A 13,656-nucleotide genomic window follows, 5' to 3' on the forward strand; every position below is an offset into this window, starting at 1 on the left:
AACAGACTGAAGTTTCAGGCAGTCTTTTCAAGCAGCTCTTACTCTAAAAGGGCAGTATCATCATTTTCATAATTTCACAGTGTTATTCCAACCACATAGTGTGGAAACATATACAATGCAGGAAATCATATTTTTGACCGTACTGGGCCTTTAATGCAGCAAAACGCTAAGTGTATATTTTCTCATTTAAATTCTATCTGTTCAATTCAGCACCATGGACAGCAACTGTATGAAGTGAAAAGCAGTTGAAACTCCGACATTGGACAAGCTTTTACATTCAGTCTGCCTAGAGCAAGATGTTGACTCAATGTACTAATTCTTTGAATAATGTGGATAAACAGGTATACTTTATACTGACATTTCTGACCTCTTTCCAATATTCAACTTCTCGCTGGCAGCTGGAAATGAAAAGGTGGGAATGGAGAATATCTAACAAACGTAATTCTGAGCGGTTAAAGATGTCCCTGGACAATATTTCATGGGAAAATGTTTATATTCATCCCAATGAGGAGTGTGCTTACCAGACTTTTCTCAAATCCTTCAATTCTGTACTAATCCTTAAATCTCCAGTAAAAAAAAAAAACGGTATAAAAATGTGCTCACCAATCCTACCCCCCTGTATTCTGCTTAATATACAAAGTTCAAATACAGATTTACCCATCTACTCAGGATAAAAATCATTTTACTAGCAAATTCCTCAAACAATATAAAGTGAACTTGGCTTCTACAGTTATCCCATCTCAATGTAATGTTGAGAATAAGACCTAGAATGATCCTGATGTTATCTCATTTGAATTGAACTTTTTTTCGTGAATTTTTTATTTATTTATTTTTATTTTACCTTTATTTAACTATTAATATTCTATTCAAAATCAAATTCATTATTATGTAGGCTAACTCAGATTTTTTAAAATGTAGTCAAGACAAGTTATGTACCAAAGATATCTTAAATCAGAATATTTCTTTATGTTTTTCTGCCTCGTGTAATAAGTGGTAGGCTATGTATTGTATAACGGCACAATCATTATTATAATCAAGGTTGTCTTTTTTTCGGGCTTTTATAGTATATAGGCAAATGTGTATGCAAAGCTCCAGTATGTAAACTCAGCAAAGAAATATCCCTTTTTCAGGCCCCTGTCTTTCAAAAGATAAATAGTAAAAATCCAAATAACTTCACAGATCTTCATTGTAAAGGGTTTAAACACTGTTTCCCATGCTTGTTCAATGAACCATAAACAATTAATGAACATGCACCTGTGGAACGGTCGTTAAGACACTAACAGCTTACAGATGGTAGGCAATTAAGTGTACAGTTATGAAAACACCTAAAAGACAGCGCTACAGTTAGACAGGACGGACAGCTGATCGTCCTCGCAGTGGCAGACCACGTGTAACAACACCAGCACAAGATCAGTACATCCAAACATCACACCTGCAGGACAGGTACAGGATGGCAACAACAACTGCCCAAGTTACACCAGGGATGCACAATCCCTCCAGCAGTGCTCAAACTGTCTGCAATAGGCTTAGGCTGAGAGAGGCTGGACTGAGGGCTTGTAGGCCTGTTGTAAGGCAGGTCCTCACCAGACATCACCCGCAACAACGTCGCCTATGGGCACAAATCCACCGTCGCTGGACCAGACAGGACTGGCAAAAAGTGCTCTTCACTGACGAGTCGCGGTTTTGTCTCACCAGAGGTGATGGTTGTATTTGCGTTTATCGTCAAAGGAATGAACGTTATACCGAGGCATGTACTCTGGAGCGGGATCGATTTGGAGGTGGAGGGTCAGTCATGGTCTGGGGCGGTGTGTCACAGCATCATCAGACTGAGCTTATTGTCATTGCAGGCAATCTCAATGCTGTGCGTTACAGGGAAGACATTCTCCTCCCTCATGTGGTACCCTTCCTGCAGGCTCATCCTGACATGACCCTCCAGCATGACAATGCCATGTCTGTGGAACTTGTTCAGTTTATGTCTCAGTTGTTGAATCTTATGTTCATACAAATATTTACACACGTTAAAGTTTAAATGGATCTTTGGAATTAATCATCACCTAAAAAAGCACTGTCCATTTAGTTGTGTAAGGCTTTGAAACAACATCCACAATGTCCATGTTTTCCACTCAGTTTCAACTTGTTGTTCTTTCTTCAAATTGATCAATGACTGTGAGGAGAGTTTTAAAAGCACATGCTGTTTTTATGATGTGTTTGATGTGAGTTTTGATAGCATTTTCATTGATGTCAGAGTGGTTAGAGGGACAATAGAGCCCTGAGTACCAGACCATTAGCAACCTGATGATCGTTAACGGGTTGAGTACTACTAACACATGTCCAGAGTGCAGTCAGGGATTACCACGACTCAACAATCACATAGATTTTTTTACTGTGGTTACGACTGTGTGTAATGCGGTCACTGCAACAGCTTTAGTCGAGAGCGGTGCATTTGCCATACCAAGCGACGATACAGCCAGTCAAGATGCTCTCGGTGGTGCAGCTGTAGAACTTTTTGATAATCCGAGGGCCCATGCCAAATCTTTTCAGGCTCTTGAGGGGAAGAGTCGCTGCCGTGCCCTTCACGACTGTGCGGATGTGTGTGGACCATATTAAGTCCTTAGTGATGTGGACGCCAAGGAACTTGAAGCTCTCGACCATCTCCACAACAGTCCCATTGATGCTGATGGACGGGTGCTCTCCCCTCTTTCTACTATTGGCCACAATCAGCTCCTTGTTCTTACTGATGTTGAGGGAGAGGTTGTTGTCCTAGCACCGCATTGCTAAGTCTATGACCTTCTCCCTGTAGGCTGACTCATCACCGTATGTGATCAGGTCTTCCACCGCCATGTTGTCAGCAAACTTGGTGATGGTGTTGGAGTCATACGTGGCCATGCAGTTGTGGGTGAACAGGGAGTACAGGAAGGGAGTACACACTACTGATGGGCATTCGTGTGGAGGGTGGAGCTGTGTTGTTGCCTACCATCACCACCTGGGGCCCGCCAGTCAGGAAGTCTAGGATCCAGTTGCAGAGGGAGGTGTTCAGTCACAGGGTCTCCAGCTTGGTGATGAGGTTGGAGGGCACTATGACGTTGAATGCTGAGCTGTAGTCTATGAACAACATTCTCACATAGTTATCTCCCCTCCTGCCTAGGTGGGAGATGGCAGTGTGGAGTGCAATTGAGATTACAGCATCTGTGGATCTGTTGGGGTAGAATGCGAATTGTAGTAGGTCTAGGATGTATGGGGTGATGGTGTTTATGTGTGTTATGACCATCCTTTCAAAGCACTTCATAATTACAGATGTGAATGCTATAGGGCGATAGTCATTTAGGCAGGTAACTTTGGAGGTCTTGGGAACAGGGACAATGCTGGTCAGTTTAAAACATGTTTGGATTACAGATTGGGACAAGTTCAGACTGAAAAGGTCTGTAAAGCTCATGCTTTGAGAACACGCCCTGGTATTCCGTCTGGCCCGGCGACCTTTTGAGTGTTAACCTGTTTAAACGTTTTGCTCACATCGGCCACTGAGGCAAGATCACACAGTCTTCTGGAAAAACCAGGGCTTTCACGCAAGGTACAGTTTCCCTTTGTAATCTAAGCCCTGCCACATACGATGAGCATCGGAGCCGGTGTACTAGGATTGTACCTTCCTCCAAAATTGTCCTTTTGCATATTTGATGTCTCGTCGGAGGTCGTAGCGTGCTTTCTTGTATGTGTCAATGCCTGTGTCTTGTTACTTATAAGCCCTAGCTGTAGCCTTTAGCCCAGTGGGGATATTGCCTGTAATCCATGGTTTTTGGTTTGGATACGTTCTTATAGTCACTGTGGGGACAACATTGTCTAAGCACTTGTGACTGTTGTGGTAAACTCAATGTTATCAGATTAATCCCGGGGAACATATCAGTCTGTGCTAGTAAAACAGTCTTGAAGCCTTGTGTCTATTTCATTCGACCACTTCGTATTGAGTGAATCACTGGTACTTCCTATTTGAGCTTTTGTTAGTAAACAGGAAGCAGGGGAATAGACTCATGGTCCGATTTGCCAAAGGGAGGATGAGGGAGGGCCTTGTATGCGTTTCTGTGGGTAGAATTAAAGTAGTCTAGAGTGACTCAGGACACGTGTTGGTATTAGTGAGGTAGGATGGTTTTAAGTCTCCCCGTGTTAAAGTCTCCATCCACTATAAGCGCTGCCTCTGGGTGAGTGGTTTCTTGTTTGTTTATGACCCCATACCATTCATTGAGAGCCAAAGTGGTGTTGGCTTGTGGAGGGATGTAGACAGCCGTGATAATTACGGATGAGAAGTTTCTTGGTAGATAAAAGGCTCTGCAGCTTAGAATGAGGTATTCTATATCAGGTGAGCAAAAGCTAGATATTTTACTTCACACATGAAGCAGCACACCAGTTGTTATTTATGAAAAACTCACTCCACCTCTTTTCGACTTCCCGGAAGCCACTGTCCGATCCTGCCGCTGCACCGAGTACTATGTGCATAGCATCATCATCCAGCCACGTTTCAGTAAGACATAATATTGCAGATTTTCAAGTCTCTGATAGGAGACTCTGGAACAAAGCTTATCCATCTCATTCTCGAGTGACTAGACATTTTCCAATAGAACAGAGGGGAGCACCATTCGCTTTTCTCTTCAATTTCACCAGGACTCCACCTTGTCTCCCACGCTTTTCTCTTCAATTTCACCAGGACTCCACTTTGTCTCCCCCGTCCACACCTGCAGTGTTTTGGTAGCCCATGGAACAAAGGAATAGGGTCCGGTATGAACAGTGGAACAGCTTAGTCAGAGTTGAAGTCGTATTTGAAGGCTAAATCGAGGTTAACACAATGCCCCATAATGACAAAGCAAAAACAGTTTTTTAAAAATCTTTGCAATTTAAAAAAAATTAAATTAAATACCTCATTTACATAAGTATTCGGACCCTTTGCTATGAGACTCATAATTGACCTCAGTGCATCCTGTTTCCATTGATCATCTTTGAGATGTTTCTTCAACTTGATTGAAGTCCACCTGTGGTAAATTCAATTGATTAGACATGATTTGGAAAGGCACACACCTGTCTAAATAAGGTCCAAACGTTGACAGTGCATGTCAGAGCAAAAACCAAGCCAGGAGGTCGAAGGAATTGTCCTTAGAGTTCCGAGACAGGATTGTGTCGAGGCAGAGATTTGGGGAATGGTACCAAAAAAAATCTGCAGCATTAAAGTTCCCCAAGAACACAGTGGCCTCCATCATTCTGAAATGAAAGGAGTTTGGAACCACCACTCTTCTTAGAGCTGGCTGCCAGGCCAAACTGAGCAAACGGGCTCGAGAGTGGCGCAGCTGTCTAAAGCACTGCATCTCAGTGCTAGAGGCGTCACTACAAACCCTGGTTCGATTCCAGGCTGTATCACAACCGGCCGTGATTGAGAGTCCCATAGGGCGGCACACAATTGGCCCAGCGCCGTCCGGGTTAGGGTTTGGCTGGGGTAGGCCGTCATTGTAAATTATAATTTGTTCTTAACTGACTTGCCTAGTTAAATAAAGGTAAAATAAAAAATGTAAGATTGGGGGAGAAGGGCCTTGGTCTGGGAGGTTACTCTGACAGAGCTCCAGATTTCCTATGTGGAGATGGGAAAACCTTCCAGAAGGACAACCATCTTTACAGCACTTCACCAATCAGGCCTTTATGCTAGAGTGGCCAGACAGAAGCCACTCCTCAGTAGAAGGCACATGACAGCCTGCTTGGAGTTTGTCAAAAGGCACCTAAAGGACTCTCCGACCATGAGAAACAAGATTCTCTGGTCTGATGAAACCAAGATTGAACTCTTTGTCTTGAATGCCAAGCGTCACATCCGGAAGAAACCTGGCACCATCCCTACGTTGAAACATGGTTGTGGCAGCATCATGCTGTGGGGATGTTTTTCAGGGCAAGGACTAGGAGACTAGTCAGGCTCGAAGGAAAGATTAACTTAGCAAAGTACAGAGAGATCCTTGATGAGATCCTTGATTGACCTGCTACAGAGCGCTCAGGACCTCAGACTGGGGTGAAGGTTCACCTTCCAACAGGACAACGATCCTAAGCACACAGCCAGGACAACGCAGGAGTGACTTCGGGACAAATCTCTGAATGTCCTTGAGTGGCCCAGCCAGAGCCCAGACTTGAACCCAATCAAACATCTCTGGAGAGACCTGAAAATAGCTGTGCAGCGACACTCCCCATCCAACCTGACAGAGCTTCAGAGGATCTGCAGGGAAGGGGAGAACCTCCCCAAATACAGGTGTGCTGAGCTTGTAGCGTCTTAACCAAGAAGACTCATGGCTGTAACTGCTGCCAAAGGTGCTTCAACTGAGTAAAGGGTCTGAATGGTTATGTAAATGTGACATATATATATTTTTTAACATTTGCAAAATTTTCGAAATAAAATGTTTTTTTTTTCATTATGGGGAATTGTGCGTAGATTGATGAGGGGGGAAAACGATGTAATCAATTTTAGAATGAGGCTGTAATGTAACACAATGTTAAAATAGTCAAGGGGTTTGAATACGTTCCGAATGCCCTGTATGTGTGCAGCTTATCTTAATTTAACCCCATTATCCCAACACAGATGGAAGACCCTCAAAATAATTCATCATGTTTATTGGGTGAAAATGTGTTACATTCCATAGACATACGTTGCATGTGTTGGTGTAACAGGCTAGTTATCTGAGTCACGGTCCAAGAACCCAACACTGTACAGCAAATGTTTTTCAGGGAGCCCAAGTTGACTGGGATACATGCCAGTGTTAACATAACCAGTGACAACATCTAAATGTGGTAAAAAGAAAACCCAACAACCAACAGGTGACATTTATATTCTATAACAGTGATGACTACCACTGTTTGACCAATCTCTGTTAACACACAACTAAAATGTTGGGAAACTTGGTCAGATATTAGAGATTACTGTCTGACAGGTGAAAGTGTTAGATAAATAGTATTAATATTGATTATTGTATAGTAACAGTGATTATTGTAATAGTAATAGTGATTATTATAATATGAATAGTGGTTATTGTAATATTAGTAGCAGTTATTGTAATATTATTAGTGGTTATTGTAATAGAGCATTATAATAGTGATGATTATCAGACAGGTGAAAGTGTGACAACAGGAGTGTTCTTAATGGACGAAGGTCCCCTCTACTACATCACAGTGTGTCCTCCCTCTGTGAGAATCTTAATGAAGGACATCAGTGAGTGTTACTGACTCATTTACATCCTGTTAGTCCCTGATTCAGACAGAGACAGTATCCACTGATACAGTCACCTTACCTGGTAACACTCTCAGAGGTGTAAAAGTACGGAATAATGGAAAGACTCTCTCAGTGAAAGTGTGTGTGAATGTGTGTAGATGTGTGTTATTGACAGGGTCAGAGAATGACAGCTTTCCTCCTTCCCAGTCTAGCTGCACTCTGATCCTCTGGGGATTCTGTCTCACTGTGAGGGGAGTGAATGGCTTATTTGGATCATGTGTTTTATAATCACCACTATAAAACAACACACCCCAGAACGCATCCCAATAACTACTGTCTCCCTTCCACTGGACAGACTCTGTGATCACACCCATGTACCAGAATGTATTCTCCCCAACATCAATGTCCCAGCTGTGTGTTCCTGAGTTAAAGCCCTCAGAGCCCAGGACTACTCCAACCTCATCAAACCTCTCTGGGTTGTCAGGAAGCTGCTGTTTATTGTTAGTGTATCTCACACTGGTCAGATCATCAGACAGTTGTGGTTTGGCAGTGTTGGGGTCAAGAGTCACTGGAGCTGGACAGAGAGAACACAAACACACTGGATTAATTAATATGAAGGGGGAATATATTACTGTATATGATATATAATGCTATGTGTTGTATGTTTTGTGTTCTATATGTGAACATTACTTATTGGGAAATCCTCTTAAAACACATCTTCACAAATGTACCATCTGCTTTTTGATAAATACACTGAAACGGATTTGATGTTGTAAAGAAAATGGATGTTATTTATTTTAAAGACACTCTTCAGCTAGTCTTGTACTTTTCCTGTTAAAAAACAATTACATACAGTAATGTTACCAGACTTAAAGGGGAAGAAATATTGTTTTTTAGACACAACTGCAAACGTCAAGGAGTTGACCATTCAATGAGTTGGTCTGGTGGGTGCACTGTGATGTCATCGGCCTCCCCCTTGCTTGAGGAACAATAGAGGAGTATTAGAGGACATAATAGGAAAGCCCCTCCCCCCACCAACACTTGTTCCATGTCATGAGGATACCTGGACCACCTATTGAGATGAGCCTTTGTTCAGTAAATCAGGTGATAAATGAGGCGAAAAGGAGACTGGCCACTTTAAATATAATTCACTGTCTCTTTTTCTGTATTGGAAAGTCATAGTGATCCAACATTGATGAATACACTGATTCAGTGAGCGAGTTTATTAGCAAGTGCATCGGCGATGTCGTACCCACAGCAACTATTAAAACATTCCCAAACCAGAAACGGTGGATTGATGGCAGCATTCACGTGAAACTGAAAGAGCAAATCACTGCTTTTAACCAGGGTAAGGTGACCGGAAACATGACCGAATACAAACAGTGTAGCTATTCCCTCCGCAAGGCAATCAAACACGCTAAGCGTCAGTATAGAGACAAAGTAGAGTCACAATTCAATGGCTCAGACACAAGGGGTATGTGGCAGGGTCTACAGACAATCACGGATTACAAAAAGAAAACCAACCCCGTCGCGGACCAGGATGTCTTGCTCCCAGACAGACTAAACAACTTCTTTGCTCGCTTTGAGGACAATACAGTGCCACTTACATGGCCCACTACCAAAACCTGCAGACTCTCCTTCACTGCAGCTGATGTGAGTAAAACATTTAAACGTGTTAACCCTTGCAAGGCTGCAGGCCCAGACGGCATCCCCAAGGAGCATGCGCAGGCCAGCTGGCTGGTGTATTTACGGACATATTCAATCTCTCTGTCACGTTAGTCGTACGGAGGTGACCAAGGCGCAGCGTGAATTGAATACATGTTACATTTTTATGAAGACGGACACTAAACAAACTACAAAACAACAAAACCAACGTGAAGCTATGCTACAAATGTACAGGCAACTAGACATAGATAATAACCCACAAAATACCCAAAGAGGATGGCTGCCTAAATATGGTTGCCAATCAGAGACAATGATAAACACCTGCCTCTAATTGAGAACAAATCTAGGCAACCATAGACCTACATAAACAACTAGATGGTAAACAACCCCATAAATCTACAAAACCCCTAGATGAGACAAAAACACACATACCACCCTCGTCACACCCTGACCTAACCAAAATATATAAAGAAAACAAAGAATACTCAGGTCAGGGCGTGACACACTCCCTATTCCAGTCTGCTGTTCCCACGTGGTTCAAGAGGGCCACCATTGTTCCTGTTCCCAAGATAGCTAAGGTAACTGAGCTAAACAACTACCGCCGCGTAGCACTCACTTCCGTCATCATGAAGTGCTTTGAGAGACTAGTCAAGGACCATATCACCTCCACCCTACCTGACACCCTAGACCCACTCCAATTTGCTTACCTCCCCAATAGGTCCACAGATGAGGCAATCGCAACCACACTGCACACTCCCCTAACCCATCTGGACAAGAGGAATACCTATGTGAGAATGCTGTTCATCGACTACAGGTCAACATTTAACACCATAGTACCCTACAAACTCATCATCAAGCTCGAGACCCTGGGTTTCGCCCTCGCCCTGTGCAACTGGGTACTGGACTTCCTGACAGGCCGCCCCCAGGTGGTGAGGGTAGGTAACAACATCTCCACCCCGCTGATCCTCAACACTGGGGCCCCACAAGGGTGCATTCTAAGACCTCTCCTGTACTCCCTGTTCACTCACGACTGCGTGGCCATGCACGCCTCCAACTCAATCATCAAGTTTGTAGACGACACTACAGTGGTAGGCTTGATTACCAACAACGACAAGACGGCCTACAGGGAGGAGGTGAGGGCCCTCGGAGTGTGGTGCCAGGAAAATAACCTCACAATCAACGTCAACAAAACAAAGGAGATGATCGTGGACTTCACGAAACAGCAGAGGGAGCACCCCTCTATCCACATCGATGGGACAGTAGTGGAGAGGGTAGTAATTTTTTAATTCCTCTGCGTCCACATGACGGACAAACTGAATTGGTCCACCCACACAGACAGCGTGGTGAAGAAGGCACGGCAGCGCCTCTTCAACCTCAGGAGGCTGAAGAAATTCAGCTTGTCACCAAAAGCACTCACAAACTTTTACAGATGCACAATCGAGAGTATCCTGTCGGGCTGTATCACCGCCTGGTACGGCACCTGCTAGTGAGGTCTGCACAACGCATCACCGGGGGCAAAATACCTGCCCTCCAGGACACCTACACCACCCGATGTCACAGGAAGGCCATAAAGATCATCTAGGACAACAACCACCCGCGCCACTGCCTGTTCACCCCGCTATCATCCAGAAGGCGAGGTCAGTACAGGGGCATCAAAGCAGGGACTGAGAGACTGAAAAACAACTTCTATCTCAAGGCCACCAGACTGTTAACATTGAGTGGCTGCTGCCAACATACTGACTCAACTCCAGCCACTTTAATAATGGAAAAATGGATGTAATAAATGTATCACTATCCACTTTAAACAATGCCACTTAATATAATGTTTACATACCCTATATTACTCATCTTTTATGTATATACTGTACTCGATACCATCTACTGCATATGCCGTTCTGTACCATCACTCATTCATATACTGTATCTTTATGTACATAATCTTCATCCCTTTACATTTGTGTGTAGAAGGTAGTTGTTGTGAAATTTTTAGGTGAGATTACTTGTTGGTTATTACTGCATTGTCGGAACTAGAAGTACAAGCATTTCGCTACACTCGCATTAACATGTGCTAACCATGTGTATGTGACAAATAAAATTTGATTTGATTTGATGTCACGGTCTACAGTATATAATACCTTGTTATACCCCTTAAATACTCACTGTAGTGAACTATTTCCTGCATCTTCTTCCAGACTTTGAACTGCAGGTTTCCCAGGTGCTTTGCCACATCGATCAGCGCTCCTGAAACCCTCTCTGGATCTGGCAGTGTACACTGGGCTCTGGAAGAACATTCAGGAGTCAGTGTTGCTGTGGGGTTTGATACAGAACCACAGAGAAGAGAGAGACATAATAAAGTCCCATTACCTTTTCACTGTATCCTTGTAGTTCTGTTGGGAAACAAAATAACACATTTAAAGATGCATTGAGCATCAATCTAAAGCATATCAATTGATTACTACAATATTTATGTCATAATTGATACGGCTGTCGATTAGTCCTTACCTGCAGGAATGAGATGTCCTCAGCTCCCAGCTCTTCCTTTATGGTTCTGATTGTGTCTGAAAGTGATGATATCTCTCTGCTCATCTTCTCAATCTTCTTCTTCATCATCTGACTCTTCTGCTCCTCTTCCTCCTTCAGTTCAGCTATCCTGGCTCTCTCTTCATGATATAGAAACTGATGAAGCTTCTCTAACCTCATCTTAATCAGCCTCTCTGTGCTGGGCCTGGCTCTGGAGACAGAGAGGAATGTCAAAGAAAATATCAATATTCAACAGGGTTATGATACATCTTCACAGTATCATTGTATCTCAGCTTCACTCTGTATTCTTACCTTGATGTGGTTGGCTGTTTGATCACAGCTCAGTTTAACTTCTCTGAAGACCTTCATCTTCTCCTGTAAGGGCTCCAGTGCAGTCTTGAGTTCCTCCTGGAATGAAACAGCATTATAAAGAGGTGCTGTGTGTAAAAGGAGTGGATTGGCACACAGATCTTTATTTACGTGACTATATGTACATGCTGTAGGTCAAGTAGTGTTAAATACATCTCCTACCTTATGATCCAGTACAGCTTCATCTATTGGGCAGCAGTCATGACTTTTATGCTTTTTTAAAGTTTGACACACCAAACAGATGGGCTGTTTATCCTCCAGACAGAAGAGCTTGAGTTTCTCACTGTGTTGACTGCAGAGCACCTCAGACCCTGCTGAAGCTCTCTGGCTTCTATCGTGTAAGTAGGCCTCACACAGATTCTTTAAAACCAGGTTACTGGGGGGGAATTCCATTGATGATTTTGTTCTGCAGACTGGACATTCCCAAGATGTCTTCTGTTTCCAGTATTTCTCCAGACAGGCCTTACAGAAGCTGTGGCTACACAACAGGACCACAGGATCCTTGAAGATGTCACAGCATACTGGACAGGAGAAATCAACCTCGGAGAGAGAAGCTTTAGAGGCCATTTCTCGCAGCTTATTTCTCTGTTATGGCTTTTGAATTGAAGGTTTAGTTTCACTTTTGACAACTCTTTTGATGAATGTTTACTCTTGAAAAGTCAACTGAACCTAGAAATCTATGTTTGGATGCCGGAGTTCCTTAGTCTTCAATTGTTGTTTTGATTCTTGGTTGTTTACAAAGATTATTGGTCCTTCTATATGTTATATCAGTTTAGCTGAATGCTGAATAGCTGAATTTTACAGCGCTGTTCTGTTGTGAGCTTTGCTCCTTCCTGCTAAACAGGTTAGTCAGCGGTGGGGCTCTCTGCTGAGTTGTCATTTATATTAGCTTCAGTCTGTGCAGGACACTTCCACTAGATGTCAGTGTTTGGTTAAATATAACTGGATTTTTAATGTTCATTGTAGCTGTTTTTGTCTCACTATCAAATAATTTCTGTGTAATTTAAAAAAGGAACATAAATAGCTTCTTAGCAAAGAGCAATTTCTCAAGCAATAATTTTCCGAGGACTGTCGGAGTGGTCTGAGTGTGAAGGGGAAACATTAAAACTAGCTGTTATTGGAAGATAGGATTGGAAGTCTATTTCCTATTGGTCTTATTGTCACCAGGCCAAAACTCCATCCCACCAGGCCAAAACTCCATCCCACCAAAACAGGCTGAATTTTCAGGCGGTCTTTTCAAGCAGATCTTCCATTAAAAGTTTGACAATTTCACAGTGTTATTCCAACTACATAGTGTTGAAACATATATAAACACATGAAATCATGTTTTTGACTGCAGTGGGCCTTTAATGCTGCAAGTGTATGAAATGTTTTATTTAAATTATATCTCTCAGCACCATGGACAGCAACTGTACAGAAGTACAAAGCAGTCAACTTCAGCAGCTGAGTTTACATTCAGTTTGCCAAGAGCAAGATGGTGACTCCGCCCCAACAAACTGATAATATTGATAATAGTTTTAGTAATTCTTTGAATAATGTGAGTAAACAGGTATACTTTATACTGACATTTCTGACCTCTTTCCAATATTCAACTTCTCGCTGGCAGCTGGAAATTAAAAGGTGGGAATGGAGAACATTTAACAAATGTAATTCTGAGAGGTTTAAGATGTTCATCGATAATATTTAATGGGAAAATGTTTATAATCATCCCAATGTGGAGTCTGCTTACAGACTTTTCTCAAATCATTCTATTCTGTATTAATTCCTACACCCTAAGTTGGAAAAAAAAAGTTGTAATGAAAAGTTTCTCACCAATCCTGAATTCTGCCTATTCTAAAAAGTATAAGAACAAATTTTCCCATCTACTTCGGATATCACCCAAA

At 42.7% G+C, this 13,656-nt stretch overlaps 1 pseudogene; it reads right to left on the bottom strand.

Annotated features, from left to right (window-relative positions):
- Positions 1 to 6,608: 6,608 nt before the first annotated feature.
- On the bottom strand, positions 6,609 to 12,656 carry LOC109880805 (nuclear factor 7, brain-like; annotated as a pseudogene).
- Positions 12,657 to 13,656: the final 1,000 nt, after the last annotated feature.

Source organism: Oncorhynchus kisutch, linkage group LG24 (assembly GCF_002021735.2).
Source record: "Oncorhynchus kisutch isolate 150728-3 linkage group LG24, Okis_V2, whole genome shotgun sequence".
Classification (NCBI taxonomy): Eukaryota; Metazoa; Chordata; class Actinopteri; order Salmoniformes; family Salmonidae; genus Oncorhynchus; species Oncorhynchus kisutch.